The sequence below is a fragment of the Citrus sinensis genome, chromosome 8 (assembly GCF_022201045.2).
Source record: "Citrus sinensis cultivar Valencia sweet orange chromosome 8, DVS_A1.0, whole genome shotgun sequence".
NCBI lineage: Eukaryota > Viridiplantae > Streptophyta > Magnoliopsida > Sapindales > Rutaceae > Citrus > Citrus sinensis.
Window position 1 is genome coordinate 18,388,955 of NC_068563.1, and position 23,345 is coordinate 18,412,299.

Sequence of the window (23,345 nt, forward strand, 5' to 3'; positions counted from 1 at the left end):
TTCTGTCAAGTATTATTGATTGTTAGGATTAATATTTGACTAAACTTATGCTTGGATCTATAAAGTTTATATGTGATTATCTTGGATTCTATGTCTTTCCTCAAATTATTTACAAAAAATGCTTAGGAAAACTTTGACTCTTTATTCTTTGATATGTTTATGTGGGATGCTTAGATATCATAATATTAAGCAAAAAAGAATCTATATAAAATTAATTTTAATTGGACTTAATTTTTATATTCATAAGTAGACATAAATTGATGTTGAGTTGTCACTTAAAAAATAAGAATTAATTGGTAATTAGAGACTTCAACAGGTGAGATCATGAAAATCTTCGAGTAGGTAAATATAAAGGTTGCTTTACATGACGCTATCAAGCAACGTTCCTCATATGCCAAGTTTTTGAAGACTAGAAAGAGAAATTTTCATGTTATTAAGAAGGCATTTCTAATTGAACAAACTAGCAATTTATTTCAATATAAAATGCGACCAAAATTTAAGGATTTAGGTTCTTTTACTATCTCAAATGTTATAGGGATCTAATTGTTTGATAAAGCTTTGTTGAATCTACGAGTTCATGTTAATATGTTGCCTTATTATGTTTATAAGCAACTTGGGCTAGGTCAATTACATTCAATTTCTATTATTTTACAACTTACTGATAGGTCAATAAAAATATCTTGTGGTATTATAGAGGATGTGTTCATGCAGATTGATAAATTTTATTCTTCTATTGATTTTATTGTTATTGATACTCAACTTGTGCAGAATCATACAAAACACACTCTTGTTATTTTAAGTTGTCCTTTTTGGGTGATAGTAGATGATTATATTAGTTGTAGGACTAGAAACATGCAATTGTCTATTGGTAACACGGGTATGAAATTGAATATTTTTAATGTTCTCAAGCAGGCACAAGAAGATGATGAAGTGTTGAAGTAGACATGATAGAAGCACAAGTTAATGATTGATTTATTTCTAACCATTATGATGATCTTCTAAAGACATACTTAATTCACTTTGTTTTATCTTTTGATGTTGATAGTGCTATTTTAGAAGTTAGGGAAATTATCAATCGTATACCCTTAGTTTACTCTTTTATCAACTTTACTACAACACTTATAGGGTATATCAATCGTCCACCTTAAGTTGACAAAATATATCTACCGTCCACCAAACCGTTAGTTTCTGTTTAAATATGATGACATTAGAGGGGTAGTCTGATATTTTCATATGATACAAGTGATAATTTAAGGGTATCTAAATGATAATAAGAGATTTTAAGAGTATACAACTGATAATTTTCAAGGGTAAAATCGTCAATTCACTATAGTTCCATTAACTTTCAAATGGTAACTAGAGGTTTAGTGGTCGATAGATAACATTTGTCAATTTAAGGTGGACAATTAATACACCCTTAAAATATTGTAGTATTTTTGATAAAAGTACAAATTTAAAGTATACGAATGATAATTTTCCTAGAAGTTAATATTTTACTTTATTTGCCCCTATCATGGTTTTAACTAAGTGGAAAGAAAAGATTAAGCTATTTCCTCTTGAAGAAAAACCATTCAAACTAGAGCTACTTCCTAAAGCAGCACAAGATAAGTCACATTTTGACATGAATAAAGTAGTAAGATCTAAAGTGCTCAAATTGTTATCATTTTATAGTATTTTAGATAGCTTTCAGATAAGCTTAAGACAGATGTGGCCTAAGCTGTATGACATTAAAGAGTATCACTACCATTATCCTTTTATAGATAAAAAACTCTAATATTTTTCTTTTTGTATTTTATTCTTTATATTTATTTTAACGTTTTCTTTAGATTTTTTTCTAGAATATTTTGCAGCCAATTTAAGAGCGATCGCCAATTTAGGTGCAATCTCTCCTACTTATTTCTCTTACTATTGGCATTCATATCTTCTTTGTATTTTTACACATTGACATGCACTTCTTTAGAATAAGAAACATTAAGGATAATGTTTAGAATAAGTTTGAGGATGAGGTATTTTTATAAAAAAAATTAAAAAGATTATTAAAGTTTTCTAGGCATCTTGTATGATCGTTTGACATTGGATGACATGATTACTTATATTATCTTTGATTTTGAGTTATGCTACACCACGTTAGCAACTTTGTATGATGATGTTAGTGACAACTATGAATTGAGAGATTTGATGAGTGAAATTGATTAAGTTATTTAAACGAATGTATATGCCATAATAAGTTTGAAGTGAGTTTTTGAACCTATTATTATTATTATTATTATTTTGAGTTTGCCTATTTTTCATTTTTACAGTTTAGTAGTTTTTTATTTTATATACAATCTCTATGTTTTCTTTTAAGCCAACCATTATAAATGTGTAGATATATATTCTGTTTTTTGGGATTGAAGTAAAATGAAGGAGATTTGTTAGGCCATTGTACAGATCGACTTTAGCTTAGGGTCGTTTTGTAATTTTTGGCTGTCATGGCTATAGTTCGTTAAAGGTTGTTAGATGGTTTTTGAAAATTTCCAAAATAAATAGGCTAGTGCACAACCTCTAATGTGTGAACCTTTTCTCTCTTGTTTCTTAACCAAATTATGTGCTTTTTGTTTATTTCTAAAGCTTTCAACCTCTTTTGTAATGTGTGATCAATTTGTGATAAGCTTGATTAGTAAAAGTGTGCCAGTTTTTCCCTTCAAACAGAGAAGCTTGTTCTTTGTGATTGAGTTCTATTTCTTTATTCTTGCTATGTTTTTCTTCAATCTTGATTTCAATTAATCTTGTTTGATTAAAGCTTAAAAGATTGGTTGAGTTCTTGATTGTTAACCATTAATTACAATAATTAGTATCAGAGACTTAGTGAACCTTAACCATGTCACTTTTAAAACCAGAAATTGCGAAGCTCAGTGCTGATTTCTCACTTTGGAAGATGAAGATGAGGGCTCTACTTGTGCATCAGAGCCTTGAATCCGTCTTAGAAGAAGAAGATCCTGATAAGGCAACAAGCTTTAAACCTGATGAAAAGAAGAAACATATTTAAAATAGAGCCTTAAAAACCCTAATTTTGAGTCTTAGTGACTCAATCTTGAGGGAAATCTCTAAACAAAAACATACCTTGGGATATAGAATAAGGTGGAGGCCTTTGTATGAAGAAATCTTTGGCTCACAAGTTGTTCTTGAAGAAATAGTTGTATACTTTTTCAATGATATAAGGGGTGTCTATTTAAGAACACATTGACACTTTCAACAAGATCATTCTTGATCTTGAAGAGGTTGAAAATGTGAAGATTAGAGATGAAGACAAAATTGTTTTCTTTTTAAGTTCATTACCACAATCGTATGAAGGTTTTGTGGATACAATGTTGTATAGAAGAAAACCTTGACTTTGGAAGATGTCACGACATCACTAAACTCAAAAGAGATTGAAAAGCATGATGACCATGAAGTAAGTAATGGTGAAGGGCTGATTACCAGAACCGAAAGAAGAAGGAACAGTAGAACAAGAATCAAAGAAAGGGGTGAGGAAAGAACCAAGAGAATGCAAAAAGAATGAAAACAAGAGGAAATGCTTTTTTTGTAGGAAACAAATGCATTACATCAGAGAGAGTGAAGAGAAAAAGAAGAAGGAAAGTCAATAAAGGTTAGGAGGTGTGGATGTGGCTTTAAATATCTCCTTTGATGATGGTTATTATAGTGCTGATCTATTTATAACCTCAAAAGGCAACTTAGAAGGTCAGTGGGTATTAAACTTGGGTTGTTCTTTTCAAATATGCCTAATAAGTCACTTTTTCATCAATATGAGTTTATTGATGGTGGTAGAGTTTTTGTAGGAAACACCAATAAATGTTAAATTGTTGGAATAAGGTTTGACAAGATTAAAATATTTGATGGGATCATCAGAACTTTACATAGGCTTAGACATGCTCCTGAGTTAAAGAGAATTTGATCTCTTTAGGCATGTTAGACAGCTCTAGATATTCATTTAAGTTAGATAGTGATGGCATAAAAGTGACTAAGGAGGGTTCTATTGTGATGAAAGGTGAAAAGAAGAATGGATTGTATATGTTAATTGGTTCATTGGACTTATATGATATCATTTGCTAAAAAAAGAAGAGCTAAACGAATTAGCTCTAAATATCATAAATGTGAAAGACTTTCTTGTGAAGTGTATTGTACAACTTTAGGAATGGTTTTTAAAATCGTGGAGGTAAAATTAAATTCATTAAGGATGGTCCATGTAAATAAGCATTAGATGATATCTTATGATCTCTTAAAATGCATCCAAATGACTATGTGCAACGCGAGATTCACAATTTATAGAGATAATTCCTAAAAGAAGGTAAACAATTTAGTCTTGGGAAGCCAATTTCAAATTACTCAATTTGCTAATTGATAACTTTATGAACTGAAAGTTATCATGATACTTTTAGACTTAAATCAATATTACTTATAAAGTAAATGGTGTATTTTTATGGTATATTAGATACATTTGGCATAAGCATCCATTTTAATTTATTTTTAATAAATTGAGTTTTTTTAGATTATTTTGTGCTTAGATTATGTGCATAATTGTAGCTGACCGAAAAGTTCAAATTTTAGGGATGAAATATTGCTGCAACAGACTTGCAAAAGTGACAAAATATCTGGACTGCAGAGGAATTGAAATAAGTCTGGAGCGCTGAAGATGATATAGCAGTTGCTGTAGCAATCCTGGAGCAATGACAGACTGGATTTCGTGCGCAATAACTAAAATATTGCGATATAAAGTTTCTAAAAATGAAGGATACGCGTCACACACTTTCAGTTGCCTTAATTCTAAGTTATAAAATGAGCACACATGAAAAGAAAAAATGTGAAGAGCCATCACCTAAGGGGGATACTGAAAAGAAAAAATAAGAAAACAAAACATTAAGAGATAAATCGAAGGATGTAACAAAATATTCAAAGATGAAATAAAGAAGATATCACTAAGATCGAGCATACTTCAGTTCTTCTTCTTATCTTCTTGTTGTCTATTTAATTATGGGGATGTATTTGATGGCTGAAACAATTTTATTTACTGTTCTATTGCAAATCACGAATTGAATTTGTTGTGGTTGAGTGATAAATGATCTGTTTGACTGACATATGTGTGTTGTTTTGTATTTAGTATAGCATTTTGTCTTAATTGTATTTATTTCAATTCTCTATTTTGGCTGATCACACATTTAATGGATACTTGCTAATAAAGAGCCTTGAAAATGGCCATGTCATGACCCAACCCAGACCTGGCAAGATATTGTCCGCTTTGGGTCTTAACAAGGCCCGCACGAATTTGTTCTTGGGGCGCCCACACACCCCAAAACGCGTCTTGCCAATTAAGGTGTGGATCACCCCTTATAAACCCAGCATCTCTCCCGTGCTTTGCCGATGTGGGATTCGCCTGGGGTGTTACAGGCCAACTTAGTGGAACAAATTAAGACAATACTGGGTTTTAGATTGGGTTTCCCAAGTTGAGTGAATCTCAATTTGAATATGGTAATGCATAATATAAAATTAGTGAAGAACTGGACGTGGGAATTGACCTTGTAGGGTAAATGAAACCTAGAACATTTAATGCTATATCTAATATTAGCATAACAAGTGATCACTGTTATGTTGCATTTAGATATAAGATATCCAACAGAAGACATCTGAGGATGCATAAGGGATTTTGCCCAGTGCTGTAATAGATGTTGTAGCAATAGGGTTTTAATTAGAGGAGCAATCAACACTATTAAGTGAGTTTAATCACTCAACTACTCTATTCCCGTTAGTTACATTCTTGTGTTTGACGTGAGAATTTTCTTTATTGCATTTTTAATTAGTTTATTAGTTTAATAAATTATCATATTTTAATTTAGAATTAAATTGCACTGTTAAGATTGTTGTAGCAAATCTGATAACATCAATCCTTGTGGAAACGATATGAATACTTATCAGTATATTACTTGTTGTGTACACTTGTACATTGATACATTACTTGTTGTGTACATGCTACCAATACAATCAGAACCTACTGTTGTGCAAATTTTATTGAACTCGCAAGCGCACGAATCTATTGTATTATAGATCAATGGTGACGAGTGTCGATCTCACGAGGAAGTGGATTTTAATTGTGTGTAGAATTAATTTTGTAAATGGATGGTTGGATTTGTGGTGGAAGTGATTCAAATTATCCTAAAAATTGGAATTGAAATGGCGAGAAGAAATTAAAGTGTAAATCTATTAAATTGACGTACTTGGGTATCTGGATCCGTATCAATATGCATCATGGGCTAAATATTCCTTATTAATACCAATTAAATCACGAGGGGGGAATCCACACCTCATGAACCACGCTCTAATAAATATGGTGCTAAGGGCTTATTGTGCCAAATAATAATAACCTTATACTAGGGAGCCGGTGAAACCAGGGCAGTACTAGACAAGATCATTATTATTTGTCAACGAAAAGTCAAAACATCTACAAAAATTTGAGGGGAAGAGAAAATAAATTTACCAAATTAAGCCCATGACACATGTTGAGACTTCACCTTCAACCCAAGCTTGAAAGAAAATTAGCCACTCATAATTGAACTAGGGGCAAAATGGAAATTTATTAAAATACGTAGAAAATACAAGATGGAGAGGGAATTACAGAAAATGGAGTTCAAAAATGGATTCAGAGCTATCAAATTAGGGGGGGAGGTCCCATTTTTATAGATACATCAAGTAAATCATGGCCATCGGATTAAAAACAGTTTGGACGCTCCGGATTGCGCCACGTCATCAGTCAACAGTACGCGGTTTGATTATGCGGCTTGAACAGTGACACGGTTTGCACACGATTTGAACAGTAACGCGGTTTGCACAGTAACGCGGTTTAGTTGAAAATAATCCCATGTGTTGCATGTACCGTACGCGTATTTTTTAGTCCACTAATATGCTGCCACATCACCATCAACAATACATAAGAATTTTAGTCCAATATGATGATGACACCTCATCAGTCAATGCCACATCATCGGTCAATGCCACGTCATCGATCCGTCTATGTGAACAGTGCCGTAAACAGTAACGTAGACAGTACCAGTACATGTGAATAGTATCGTACATGTGAACAGTGCCATTTTTCCTTTTATGCTCCTCTTAAGGTTTTTGACCGTCCTGAGTTCAAAAGTGATGTCCGTTTTGCCGTTTGATCTCTCTTTTATTGTGAAATGACTATAATGCCCCTAAAATACATAAAATACTTAATTAAAATAAAACACACATAATTAAATTACAAGAAGCTTAAATACATAAAAGTAAGGGTTGTTAGTAAGACGTGAAATGTAAAATGACAATTTCTCCTTTATAAATATGTATTTTCTAACACTCAACACCTACCACTAAAACGATGCATGCTGTTGAGAATGCGACTATTGTTCAAAATGCACCTGCTGAGGTGAATGCTGGTGTGGCTACTTGGCTTGTACATTGATACATTACTTGTTGTGTACACTTGTACATTAACACCCATAGTAATAGAAATAACCCAACACTAATTTATAAGAAAATTGGTTGGGAATCATATCCCCGATCCATAGAAAGCATTCAAGCCATTGCTGGATGTAAAAGTAAAAGAAGTCGTGAGCCACAATCACAACTACCAGTACATATCATTTTCATTTTCTATTATTACTTTGCTATAACTTTATTGACTTATTTATTTGAAATTTCCTATAGCATTTAACTGATTATCATTTTAATTATTTCTAACACTCTGTTTAACAATTGTCAACCTCTGAATTTATTATCATTAATGGATTGCCTTTCATGGATTTGTAAATACATATATAATTTTTAACAGAAAGAAAATCATAATGCCAGTAATTCCATTTCGACAACTTAAAAATATTTTTGTATTCTCTGGATCAACTTTTGGACATACTCTAAATTTCGCTGAGGCTGTCAAAGACCTCGAGGGGATATTGTCTGTGAGAAAAATACATTTAATATGTGGAGATGGTGATTTTAGATTAATAAGGGTTGTCTCATGATAACTCTATGAAATGGAGTTATCATGGTACTTTTAGACTTAAATCAAAATTATTTAGAGAGTAAATGACATGTTTTTATAGCATTTTAGTTATATTTTATATGAACATCAATTTTTGTTTATTTTTAATAAATTTAGTTTGTTTTAGATTAATTTATGCTTAGATCATATGCATAATTGTAGGTGTTCGGAAGCTTAAATTTTAAGTAACATGTAGTAACTGTTGCTGTAGCATTTTTGCTATAGCAATCCTGAAGCATTGATAGAGAAGATTTCGCGCGAGATACTTAGAAGATTGCAATATGGAGTTTCCAAAATTGGAATATGCGCGCTCTAGACTTATGGTTTCCTTAATTTTAAGCTATAAAATAAGCACACACACAGAGAAAAAGGGAAAGCCATCACCCAAGGAGAAAAAATCGCAAAGAAACAATAAGAAAACAAAATTCAAGAGAGAGATTGAAGGCCGACAGAGGAGACACTGCAGAAATAAAATAGAAATCAGTCATTCTTCTTATTTTTCTTGTTTTCTATTTATTCATGGGGATCTATTTGATGGCTGAAACTCTTTTGTTTATTTTTCTATCACAAATCATGAACTGAATTTGATTGTAGTTGAGTAATAAATGAACTTAATGGATGTTTGACTGATATACGCATGTTGCTCTGTGTTTGCTATAACATTTTGTCTTATTTGCATTTATTTTATTCTCTATTTCGGCTGACCACCCATTTAAGGATACTAGCTAAGAAAGAGCCTAAAAAAGGTTTGATTCAGTGGACCTCATTAAGATAATACTTGGTTTTAGATTGGATTTTTCAAGTTGAGTTAATCTCAATTTGAATAGGGTCATGCTTGATCTAAAATTAGTGATGAATTAGATATAGGTATTCATCTCGTAGGGTAAACAGAACCTAGATCGTTTAATGGTATATTTAATATTGGCGTAACAATTGGTCACTGCTAGGTTGCATTAGATATAAGATATCAAACAAGCGACAACTGAGGATGCATGAGGAACTCTGCCCAGCGCTGTAGTAGATGATGTACCAATGGTACTATAATTGAAAAAATAGTTAATGCTATTAAGTGAGTTTATGCACTCAACTACTCAATTCCCATTGGTTACATCCTTATATTTGACGTGAGAATTTCCTTTATTTTATTTTATTTACTGCATTTTTACTTTGATTCGTTTGTTAGTTTCATTAGTTGCTTTATTTTCATTTAAAACAAAAATACACAGTTAAGATTACTGTAGTAAATTTGATAACATCAATCCCTGTTGAGACAATTTGAATACTCATCAATATATTACTTATCGTGTACACTTACACATTGACACCCATAGCCTTAGAGATTTCACACACCATCTCGCTAGCTGCAAACACTAAAGGAAGTCAAGTTTTGTGTATAGTCCCAAAAACCTTAAACTAGAGGAAATATCATCGGGAAAACAAATGGAGAAGAGCTCATTGTTATATGTATACATGAATGTCTCATTGTAAAGATTGAACATGTTGATGCTTTTATTGCTTTACGAAGTGGACTAGGCATCTTAGAAGAAATTTTCACAATTGCATCATGGGCACAACTAAACATCCACCAACAACCTATTAGGCCATTCGATATAAATCATTACTATGGTCTTTTGTTGATGTTCCTTTCACATTATCAGGTGCAGCCCTGTAAACTTTATCTCTTTTTCTTTAGACATTGAGGACAATACCTCGATCTGGTTAAGGGGAGGGGATAGCTCATATAACATGCTTTTGTGTGTTTGCTTGTTTAAAAAAAAATATTGTGTTTGTTTTACTTTAATAAAATTATTTTTTTCTAACTAAACAAATTTTTTTAAAGATGGCAAATTAGGAGAACAAAAGAAATGCATCATTTTCTTTATTTTGTATTTTTTTAATAAAAGCTATTTTTGTTCTTTTCTCTTCAAAAAAATTAAATTTGTAAGTCCTTCTCTCTAATAGCTTTTATTCATCCATTTTATTTCATATGATTATCTGATGGATGTTACTAGACCATTCCAACACACACACATCATGACACATGTGGATTGTAAGTTGAAATAGCTAACATTTACGTGGTGTTTGGATGGGAGGAGAGATTTAAGGAGAGGAAAATAATTTAAATTCAATCTTTATTTCCATTGTATAGTTGGACAAAATATATAAGAATTTAATTTCCATTAGAATTTAATATCCATGGGCTGGAACTATTTCTTGCTTGCTCAATTCAGACTGTTCTTGTTTTACTCGTTCTCATATTAAGAATAAGTTGTTGAATCGTAAAGCAATTATCTCTGATATGATTTCGTTTTAATACTTGTTCATACATCTTTGATAAATTAAGATAATATGGCTGCTAAGTTCGATGTTCCCCTTCTTCAATTCATGAAGCTATTTTCAGTGGTAGTTATGGTGGGGCCTTCCGAAATTATAGATTACTCAAAATCTTTATTTTTGCTTCTTGGTTTCTAGTTTTTACTTTGCTAAGCTTCTTTGTTTTCTCCTGTTTTATTTGCTCCCCTTTGACCTTCATAACTTAATTTTATTTTCCCCAGTTAAATTTCCTACTTGGACAAATTGTATTAAAAATACTTTATTTTAGAAAGGAGTTAGTGTGACATTTAAAATCTTGGGGGGTGTATATGTACATTTAAGTTGTTGGGAAAGGGACTCACAAAAGTAGCCGTAAATTAAGCGGAAACAAAATTTTTTCCCTCTTTGTGTGATTAAAATAGGATGTGTACCATAAATAAATAGGCAGAAAAATAAACCAACAAAATCCAAAGCAAAAACCAACCACAAGAGACACAGATTTTATATGAAAAACCCAAAGCGAGAAAAAGTATGGGACTGTAGTCCGATATAATCTTCCACTATATTAATAGGATTGCAACACTAATTCTTCTCTAAATAATACTAGAAGATACCAATATCAAGAATCTCAATATTTTTGCCTTAAGGTAACCGTTTAATAATTATTTCTCTAACAAGTGGGTATCTCAAATAATAGTCAAAGAGAGGATAATGAAATGCAAGTTATGCAACCCAAGAGGGGGGGTGAATTGGGATTTTAAAATTTATGCAATACAATTCGCACAACAATTTAATCTATTGCCTTAATCAAATCAAAACAATAAATTCAATCAAGCACAATATTAAAAGAGTAAGGGAAGAGAAAACAAACACAAGGATTTTTACGTGGTTCGGCTATCCCTGCCTACGTCCACGCCTCCAAGCTCACCCGACTTGAGGATTTCACTATCCAAGCCTCCCAAGGCTTCAAATGTTTACAATTGACTTCCAAGGTATCAATGAACCTTTATAACAAGAGATTATATCCCCAATCTCTTCAGCCCAAGTGTTTCCCACACTTGTACACTCACAATTTGATGAGAAATGAAATTCACAACAATAAAACTCTTTTTAAGAGTGGATAACAAATTATAGCTCAATAATGATTCAATAAATGATGATTTGCGAAATGGAAGCTCAATATATGTTATATGATCTTATATTTGCTTGTGTTAGTCCTTAGAATGAAGTTTGAGTTGAGTTTTTATAGTGAAAGCCCGAAAACTAGCCGTTGTAGGCAAATTCCCGCGCCCAAGCTGTTAGCCACTTGATTATCCGGTTAGCCACTCAGGAACGGTGATATTACCGTTATTTTTGAATTTTGCTAAAGTAATAGTGTTCACTAAAATTACACTTTGGCCCAAAACTTTCTATAATTATATTATGGCCTAAAACGTCATAAAACTTTACAAATAGGTCTAATTTCAGAATACTTAAGAATAGTTATCTTTCCAAAACTTTTTAAAATTATGATATGGCCCCAAAGATATTATTATTTTTTAAAGAGGTCCTTTTTAAATTTAGCATAATACCCGTATTTTTTAAAATTCTCAAAATCTTTCACTTTAGTCCAAAAATTGAAAATATGAGATTTTCCTCAGGTGGCTAGCCGCTAGCGCTCAAGCGGTTAGCCGCTTCCTCTCTGTCCAACTTTGGATTTCAAGTGTCTAGATTACATTCGGGTCCTCAAACTTTCATAAATTATAGTATGCCCTAAAATGTTTCAAACCTTTGCAAATAAGTCCAAATTTGAATTTCAAAATAATATTTATTAGACTCAAAGATTACAAAACTTTTTCATTTTAATCCAAATTACTCAAATCCACAAAACACCTTAAATGTATTTAATTAAATATAAAACCTTTTAGTTTATGAAAAGTATTTAATTAAATTAATCTCTTAAGCTTCTCAAATGCTAAATCATGCATCAATTAAATCATACCGGCTTTACAAGAATTTATCGTACTAATTTGTTCGTTGAACTCTAGACTATTCTTGATGTCGCCGTTGTCCGTTGAGTGTCTTCAATCTTGATTTCACTTGATTCACTTGCATAAATATTATCCTTAAAAAACTAGTGAAAATGTGAAATACAATATTTATTAAATCACTCAATACATATGTTTGTTATCATCAAAATTACATTAAGTTTGTTTGTACAAGTGTGGGAAACACTTGGGCTGAAGTGATTGGGGATATAATCTCTTGTTGTAAAGGTTCATTGACACCTTGGAAGTCAATTGTAAACATTTGAAGCCTTGGGAGGCTTGGATAGTGAAATCCTCAACCCGGGTGAGCTTGGAGGCGTGGACGTAGGCGGGGATAGCCGAACCACGTAAAAATCCTTGTGTTTGTTTTCTCTTCCCTTACTCTTTTAATATTGTGCTTGATTGAATTTATTGTTTTGATTTGATTAAGGAAATAGATTAAATTGTTGTGCGAATTGTATTGCATAAATTTTAAAATCCCAATTCACCCCCCCTCTTGAGTTGCATAACTTGCATTTCATTTGGTATCAGAGCTTGGTTCTCTTGTTAGGACTTAATCGTCTAGAGTAAAAGATCCATGGCAACCCATAATGACTCAACCTTTAGGGAAGGACAATCCACAATTAGACCACCATTCTTTGACGGTAATGACTACCCATATTGGAAAACTAGAATAAGAATTTATTTACAAGCTTTAGATTATGAAATTTGGGAAATTATTTGTGATGGTCCATTTATGCCTTTGACTAAAAACGAAGTTGGAGAAGATATTCCAAAACCTTCAAGGGAATGGAATGAATTGGAAAAGAGAAAAGCTTCTCTAAACTCCAAAGCTATGAATGCCTTGTTTTGTGCACTAGATAAGAAAGAGTTTCATAGAGTATCTAGTTGTGAAAGTGCTAATGAAATTTGGCACAAACTTGAAGTTGTTTATGAAGGCACGAATCAAGTGAAAGAGTCTAAAATTAGTAGATACACTCGACAATATGAATTGTTTCAAATGGAACAAAATGAGAGTGTGTATTCTATGTATACTAGATTTACGGACATAGTGAACACTCTAGGAGCCCTAGGAAAGACCTTTCAAATAGTGAAATTTGGCACAAACTTGAAGTTGTTTATGAAGGCACGAATCAAGTGAAAGAGTCTAAAATTAGTAGGTACACTCGACAATATGAATTGTTTCAAATGGAACAAAATGAGAGTGTGTATTCTATGTATACTAGATTTACGGACATAGTGAACACTCTAGGAGCCCTAGGAAAGACCTTTCAAATAGTGAGAAAGTTAAGAAAATTATTAGGTCGCTACCTAAGGAATGGAGACCAAAAACGACTGCCATTGAGGAAGCCAAAGATTTAAATGTATTACCTATTGATGATTTAATTGGTTCTCTCATTTCATATGAAGAAGATTTGGCAGCTGAAAAAGGGCATAAGGAGAAGAAGAAAAGCATTGCTTTTAAAGCCTCGAAAAATGAAAGTGATGAGGAAAGCGAGCTGGATAAAGAGGAGATGGATATGCTGGCTAGGAGGTTTAGAAAACTTTTTAAGAAATCCGGTGAGCGAAGAAAATTTAGAGACCTCAAGAACCAAAAAGAGAAAAAGGAAGTAATCAAATGTTATGAGTGCAAGAAGCTTGGCCATATAAGAACGGAATGCCCTCTTTTCAACAAGCTCAAGAAGAAAGCAATGGTAGCCACATGAGATGATAGCGATGAGGAAACAAGTGATGATGAAGAGCATCAAGAAATGACAAATCTAGCTCTCATGGCAATTGGAGATGAATCGGATGATGAATTTGATGAGGTAAATGATCTTTCTACTTATGAAGAATTATATGATGCTTTTAAAGAATTGCATGATAATTGGATAAAAATTAGTAAAAAGAATGCATGTCTTAAAAAGAAAATGGTAAAGTTCACAAATGAGAATGAATCTCTAAGTGCAAAGATTACATGCCTGGAATTGGAGAATAAAACATTGCATGATAGAGTTGCATTATCAAATGAGAAATCTAGCACTTCACATGAGCATCTAGAATCATATGTAGATGACTTGAAAAATGAAAAGGATGCTTTACAAAAATGCAATAATTCATCAAACGAAAAGATTAAAGGACTAGAGTTAGATAATAAAATGTTGCATGATAGAATTGCATCATTTAAATGCAAACAAAGTACTTCATATGAGCATGAGAAATCACATGTTGATGAATTAATGAAAGAAAATGAAGTGCTTAAGAAGAAGAGAAATGAGCTAAATCAAATTGTGTTAAAATTCATAAATGGGCAAAAGATGTTGGATAACTTGCTTAATTCACAAAAATGTGTATTTGATAAATGAGGTATCGGTTATAAGCCAAATTTGAAACAAAAGTATTATAAGAGTTATTTTGTTAAAACTACCTCTATTAATGATCAAATTGTGTCATTATTGCAATCAAAATGGTCACATGAAGAATAGATGTCCAGTGAAAAGAAATGCATAATATGGAGCAAAATATATTTGGGTTTCAAAAAGAACCATTGCTAACACTTAAGGACCCAAGAATATTTGGGTACCAAAGTATACAACTTGAATAATTTTTTGTAGGTACCACAAACAAGGAAAGATGAAGAGTTCCTTGATGAAACTTGTGAGGATGATCATGGTCTAGGCAAAAATAATGAGGCAAGATGGTTTAATTGTTTTGGTAACAATTATTGCCTTATTGATTATGAGTGATGGTCTTTTAAGCTTAGTAAGTATTTAATAATTCATTTGGTATCATGTTGAGTGAATCATGAAAAATGGATAGTAGCTTGAATTTGTGATAATATACTTATATGTTTACATGATTGAATTATCATTGTGTTTAATATTGAGTGCTTTATCATGATGCATGGTTATATATATATGATGATAGCTTATCAACTCATCATGATGGATTTGTTTGATGTTAATGTTTATGAAGTGTTTAAGCATGATAGATAAGTGGTGTGTTTGATTTATTAACTTTTAAATGCTTATATGTGTAATTATTGTGAAAAATATATGCATAATGAATGAATTGTATTTTTGAATTAATCATGTCTTAAATGTTTATAATTCGAACTATAAAGTGTTATCGTATCTCATAATTGTGATGTATATGCATGTTGAATATGTTATAAATTTGAGTTTTATAATTTTTTATGTTAATTATATTGATTCATGCATTAAAATGGCTTTTGAAAGTGTTCGGAATCGCGAAATGGTCTTAAAATTGATCAAAAATAGCCGGAGAGCAAAAATTGGTGCACATGTGCAGCCATGAGGCGACTAGCCGCCTCCCCCAAGCGGCTAGCCGCTTGGTCACGGGTTGGGCAATTTTGTTTTTTGGCTTCTTCTTCTTCCTTTGTGATTTTTCTGCACATCTCTTCTTTCACCAAAACCGTGAACATCCTCTCCATTTTCACCTCCATTTTCTTCATTATTCATCCATTTTCATGCCCAAATCAACCATTCAAACTAATATCCATGCATTTAACCTTCCTTAAACACTTCCTAATCATTATTTCTTCACTTGTTCTTCATCATTTCATCATCATTTTTCACGCGTGAACAGTACCTCTCCATTTCTCTCTCAAATTTCTTCATCTTTCACTCATTTTCTTGTTAAAATCAATCATCCAAATCATTATTCATCCATTACTCCTTCAATTTTGGTTCTCAAAACTTCATTTCATCAACTATCCACATAAAACCCAAAATCAAAAACCTAACTCTACCTGTTTCTCTCTCTACATTTTCAAGCTTCCTTTAGCCCATTTTTGATCCAATCTACATCATATATTAGCTTCATTCATCTCTAGGATCGATTTTCTTGGCTCAAACAAATCCATTTCACTCAATTTTTGTAAACCCGAAATTGGATCTTTAAGCTTGTTTTTGTTCCAACAATGGTGGATGGTGATAAATCCATGAGCAAACAAGTTGCCAAGAGATGTAAGGACAATTATGGAGATAATACGGAGTTCATGTCAACGCACTTTCAGCATCTACCTCTTCGGAAACGGTTTTACGACAATTTTATGTCGAGGTCGATTATCGCTCCTTATTTTGTTAACATTCGTAATTTGAAGAATTTAGAAATTTGTGACAAATCTCTTAGTTATTTTCTCATTGCTATGGGCTAGAAAAATGTTTTAGTTATTAAGGAGCAATACTATGAAAATCTAGTTAAGGTGTTTTATTCGAATATGATTATGGGATCCTCGAATACAATTGTTACAAGTGTTGGGGGAATTCATATCGAATTTGATGATTGATGATTATATATGTGTCGCTTGATGAATTAATGGAGTTGTTGGTTTGTTATAATTGTTTAAGCTTATATGGAAGTGTTTTTAACCATGTTGTGTATTTGAAGATTTGTGCATTTTAAGGGGAGATTCTGCTGAAATTTTTGCTCGCACAAAATTGGTAATATCTTTATCGACTTATTTTTTATGCTCTTGTTTCGATTGCATCTATCTATTTTTTATGAAGGGGGAGATAAATATGATATGTTTTTGGATAATATGCATTTTGAGCATTCTTTTGATGGCATGATGGTTCATGACCATTTTATGATTAATTGGATGTTTGGTTATTATATGTTTCTAGATTAACCATTAACATGTTATCTGTCTTAGCATGAATTTCTAATAATTTTGATGATGAATGGGGAGAAGTCATGTATTTTGAATATGAAGACATATAATACATATTTTGTATTTCAAGTATTTATGCATGGTTTTGAATTATTAAGGGGGAGCTTACAATTTATCATAAATCAAATATTCAGGGGGAGTTTTTGTTTTGAATTTGATTTATATGTTTAATTATATATGCCATGTATTAAGGGGGAGTACAAATGTCAAAATACATGAGATGTTTGTCATCATCAAAATTACATTATGTATAGCCCTTTAGGCTAACAGATAAAATAAAAATCAAGACTAGTAGAATTGTAGAGGGCGATACTAGGAACTTACCCTCAAAATTTGAGAGAAAAGGAAGTTAATTTCGCCTTTTGATCGCCCAATTAAAAATTAAAAATCTTGCACCCAAATAGTCTCAACTCTATTGTCTCTTCCTTTCTCTCTTGCCTTTTTCTTCTCTCAAGAGGTTACTGCCACCTCCACTTATGCTTGTTTATGTAGCCAAATTTCATGGTAAATTTCATTTGCCCTTTAAGTTTCTTTTAATTACTTATTTACCCAAACTTATTAAACTTTAGGCTTGAGCCACCCAAATGAGATGCACCTAACAAATCTCTCCCTCCAGATCATGTGGGGGCACCACCAAGCCCGCTTTTTGCATATAGCTTTTCAGCTTCTCCTTGGGCAATAGCTTTGTCGTCATATCTAACATATTCTCCGTTGTGTGTATCTTCTAAACCTACAATTGTTTCTTCTCAAGCACGTTTCGTAGCCAATGATACTTCACATCAATATGCTTGGATTTTGAATCGTATGTTGAATTCTTTGCCAAGTGAATGACACTTTGACTGTCGTAGTACACAATAAATTTGTCTTGCTTCACACCCAACTCTTGTAGGAAATTCTTCATCCACAGGGTTTATTTGCAACCTTTAGTAATTGCAATATACTCTGCTTCTGTGGTAGACAAGACAACACACTACTAAAGTCTGAACTGCCATGAGACTGCTCCCCTTGTAAAGGTGAACAAATATCCTGATAGAAATTTTCTTGAATCAACATCTCCTGCCATATCTGCATCCATGTACACTTGTAATACATGTTTGTCACCACCAAAGCATAAACATGCCTCATAAGTGCCTCTGAAATATCTGACAATCCACTTTACTAATGTCCAGTATTTGTTACCCGGATTGGAGAGAAACCGATTAACTACACCAACTGCACGAGCAATATATGGTATTGTACAAACCATGACGTACATCAAACTACTAACCGCAGAAGTATAAGGAACTCCTCTCATCTCTTGCTTCTCTTTCTCACTTGTAGGATAATGTTCAGAAGTAAGCTTGAAATGGCCTGCAAGTGGAGAACAAACAGATTTTGCCTTACCCATGTTAAATCTTTCAAGAACCCTTTCAACATATGCTTCTGAAGATAACCATAACTTTCCAACTTTTCTATCGCGGGAAATCTTCATGCTAAGAATTTGTTTCGCCGGTCCCAAGTTTTTCATTGCAAAAGACTTGCTAAGCTCCCTTTTCAGATTGTAAATATTATTAGCATCCTGGCCAACAATCAACATGCCATCCATATAAAGTAAAAGAATGATGAAATCATTATCACCAAACTTCTTCACAAAAACACAATGATCACACGTTGTCTTGTTAAAACCATGATTCTCCATAAAGAATCAAACTTCTTGTACCACTGCCTTGGTGCCTGTTTAAGCTCATACAAACTTTTCTACAACTTGCACACAAGTTCTTCTTTACCTTTAACATTGATCCCTTCAGGTTGCTCCATCTATATTTCTTCCTCTAAGTCACTGTGCAAGAGAGTTGTCTTTACATCAAGCTGTTCAATCTCCAAGTTCAAGCTAGTTGCTAATCCCATAACAACTCGGATAGATGATATCTTCACCACATGAGAAAATATTTCTTCAATATCAATACATTTCTTTTGACCAAAACTCTTCACAACCAATCTAGCCTTGTACTGCTGTTGTGAGTTATTTTCAGTCTTTAACCTGTAAACTCATTTGTTCTTCAGTGCCTTCTTTCCTTTAAGAAGCTTTACTAAGTCATAAGTGTGGTTCTCATTCAAGGATTTCATTTCCTCTTACATAGCTTTAACTTACTCACTTTTATGCTGATGAGATATGGCTTATTACATACTCATGTGGAGGATATCTAATGGAAGGTCGCCGTTCTCTGGTGGATCTCTAAAATTCTGGGTCAACTGGTGGTGTAGGTGGTTTTGGAGGTGCCTGGTCAACTGGTTCTGCTGGACCATCATTATTATCTTCTCGAATTCCCTTATGATCATTATGAACTACAAGTAGAGAAATTGAAGTTGGAATAATGGGAATCTCTGGAGATAACTAAGGCTCGTCACTTTTCTCTACATCACCAACTAACTAATCTTCAAGGAATACAACATTTCTACTTCTGATCAATTTTCTTACCACTGGATCTCATAATATGTACCTAAATTCTTCATGCCCATAGCCTAAGAAAATACATTCCTTGACTTTATCATTAGCTTTGATCTCTCATCTTTTAGGATGTGAACATATGGTCTGCAACCAAACACTCTCAAGTGTTTGTAAGAAACATCTTTCCTAGTGTAAACTCTCTCAGGTGCATCGCCATCTAATGAAGCTGAAGGAAAAAGGTTAATCAAGTCAATTGCAGTACGCATAGCCCCCGCCTAGAAAGATTGAGGAAGTTTAGTATCAGAAAACATACACCTGACCCTCTCTTAAATTATTCTATTCATCCTTTCTGTATGTCTACATCTATCTTTTGTAAGCTTCGAAACAATATATTATGAGACTAAAATGGACACTTTTAAAAAAAGTCATGGCCATAAAAATATATTTTGTTCATTCTACACAACCATCCTATATCAAAAGAACCCTCACTACCCGTTTTTGTGGCCCATGATTTGTGGAGAAAAAAACAAAAAACTCGACCACAAAAACATTAGCCTCCACATGAAAATATCAGTACTCTTAATTTAATTCAATTAGTTACTATTATAAGATTTATGATTTTATTTATAGTTTAATTATTATTTCAAAAGTTTAGTAGTCCTATTTTATTGTTAGGATGACATTTGAGTTGATAAATTATGACATAGATTCTTTGTTATTTTTTTTTATACATATATCTCTTAAAATTGCCAAATTTTAAGCATGAAATTTTTTAAGATTTTATAATTGCATATTAAGCTTTGCGCAGTCAAAATTTCATAATTTTTCTACTCCATCAAGAGTGTAGTGACGAAGTCGTTAAGACTAAAATTATTTGTCGTTATTTGCTATCTTAATTGATGTCCGTTCTGTATTTAGAATTCTAACTTTGCTTTTTTTTAGGCATGTAAGTATGCTCTTATCAATAATAATCTTGTAAATATTAGTGATAAATCAAGGAGTTCTAATAGAGTAATTATATATGCAAGTAGATTCTAGAAAATTAGTTCTCAACACAAAGTTGGATATTTATTTATTTATTTATTTGTGCATGTCGTGTAAAATCCTGAAACTTGGATACGAATCACTCGATATATAGCCAGTCTGTCTGTACAATTTATTTCGTTTGAATTCGCTGATCCTTGGTTAATTTTCTGATCCGGCATAGCCCCTTGGGTCATGTTTGGTTTGAAGAAAAGGGAGAGGAAAAGAGTGGAATGGAGAGGAAGGGAGAAGAAATGAATGGAGAAGAGTAGTGAAATTAAATTTTGTTGTTTGGTTTGATATAAAATTTGATAATGAAATAAATTATAATTTTTTCTTTAGACAAATTTATCATTTACTTTAAATATTAAACTATTTATATTAATAATATATATATATATATAATAAAATGGCGGTCCAGTGGCTGGCGGCAGAGGTCCAGCGACTTCCGGCGAAGTCCGACGGTGGTCAGGCGACTTCCGGCTAGGTTCGACGGTGGTCAGGCGACATTCCGACGAGTTTTGGTGGAGGTCCAACGATCTTCCGGCGAGATCCGGCAGTGGTCCAGTGACTTTCCGGTGGAGGTCCATTTATAATATTAAGTCATTAAAATAAAATTATAAATAATAATTATTAATGGCATTAAATAAGTTAAAAAATTGAAGGATAATTTTGGAAACTTTAGTTTCTAATATAAGAGGAATTTAAATTCTTGACTACTTAGTGTGGAATTCAAATTCTACATTATGATGGATATTAAATACTAATGAAAATTAAATTCTTATATATTTTGTCAAACCAAACAATGAAAATAAAAAGAGAATTTAAATTACTTTCCTCTCCTACATTTTCTACTCCCAACCAAACACCACCTTCGAATCTTTGAAAAAATGAATAGGATTAAACTGAACAAAATCGGAACTATTTGGGTAATACCAAAATTTTCAAACATTTAAAGGACTTTATAAATATTTCACAAGGGACACTAGGCATAAAACTCACGGCTCACACTTCTTATTTCTCTCTTATTCTACAAATTTCACTTGATGCCTCCATCAAAGAGTCCAATGGTATTTATAGTAACATAAAACTAATACAAGCCACAGAAACGTTGAATTATAAAAATATGACAACTACATTTTACAAATATCACCAATTATTCAAGATATTTTGAGACTAAGATATTTTTACCACCATTTGATGGTTTTAGATTAGAGACATCCACCATTCTGTACACAATTTTTGAATTTTCTATAGATTGGGCTTTGAAATTGGGATTGTACAAATGTAATTGGATTTGGATCGTGAAATTGGTGTTGGAATTTTAACAAGAAAATCAGCGTACGAATAAATAAGAAAGACGTTACCGTGTCCGTTTTGCTTTAAAAGACATTACAGTGTCCGTTTTGCTTTAATCTTTGCTGATTAAATCATGCTATAACTTTGAACTAGCTCAACTATATTTAGATCTGTGCATGAGTGGATCACTTATGGTTAAAATCATCCATCCGTGCATGCATAAGCATCAGATCTGCATTGAGAAATAGGCGGTCATGTTCCAGAGGCATTATTCTCTCGCCAAGTCGAAAGGAAGAAAGGAAAATAGGAAATAAGCAGCAGCAAGAGGCATTGAGAGCTTCAGAATGCTTACCGAACAAAGAGGCCTTCTATTCGTCATGACTGAACAAACAGAAAAACTGCTAAGGAAGCTCACATTTGCAGCATGGTCAACAAAACAGAGGATTACAGCAGCTGCTGCATACGGTTACAACTTGATGAAATGGATTGCCAGCTGGCACCTGGTGGTTATGTAATCGCTTGCGCATGTGATGATCAGCTTAAGCTCTTTCAGTACAGTACTGTTGAATAATAAGAAATGATCTAGAAGCTTCTTAGATCCAGTTGTTATTTTCTTCAGCTTTCTTCAGAAAAATAATCATGCAACTTATTTTAAAAAAATTAGTTTATATTGAATTGTTGATGATGCTTTTTTGCCTCGTAAAGCTATAAGCTACAAGTAACAATACTGGATATCGTAGAGATGGGAGTAATTGTTCAGAGCATCCTTTTTGGAGGATCAGGAGGGCATTGTGGGTAAATTAGTAAAACGTAACCAATTTTTTATACGATCGAAAGAGATCGTGTCTTTTTGGATAGCAAGTATATGGGGTTCTAGCTGATATGTATAGATTAACGTAATCAATAGATTGCCGCACAAAAGAACTTTTCTTAATTTATCTTTTTTCAGGAAAACATAGTACACAATAGTAAACAAATAAGATCTCTTGTTTATCTCAAAAGATTTTATAAATTGAGCTAAACCAAACTATGTCACTCGCATGATTGACAGGTAACACCTATACTCATTATTTTATTTAGTTAAAAAAAGAACAAAAGAGTAACACTATATTTAATCAGTGTGGATAATATTTCTCCTATATTAAGGAATAACAAGAAGATCAAGACTATTATCGTTAATCTCCTCATTAGCAATACTTACATGTCATGAAAACATGAAGTCATCCTCCGACCAATCGTTTTAATCTGAAAAATTCATATTCAAATTTTTTTTTTCGATAAACTCGTGTATTAAAATTAAAATTATAATAAATGATATTTAAATCGAAGTTGCCCTAGAAACCTGCGCAAGGAGTTTCCATATCCTTCAAAGCTTCTGGTGAACCGTAATGCAAAGTAAGTTGCTTTTGTGAGTTCTTGCTATCTTCTGGTTTAACAATATGCAGATATATATACATATGTGTGTATATATATATATAATATATATATATAGACACACACACACACACATATTAACACAAGTGGCCGATG

The 23,345-nt window shown here is 32.6% G+C and overlaps 1 long non-coding RNA gene across 1 annotated transcript; it reads left to right on the forward strand.

The window, feature by feature from the left end:
* The first annotated feature begins 15,644 nt into the window (after positions 1 to 15,644).
* LOC127899446 (uncharacterized) lies at positions 15,645 to 22,483 on the forward strand. The gene is made up of 3 exons (XR_008051303.1): positions 15,645 to 18,078; positions 18,235 to 18,295; positions 18,386 to 22,483. It is a non-coding gene; the product is annotated as an uncharacterized LOC127899446 (long non-coding RNA).
* The last annotated feature ends 862 nt before the right edge of the window (positions 22,484 to 23,345 follow it).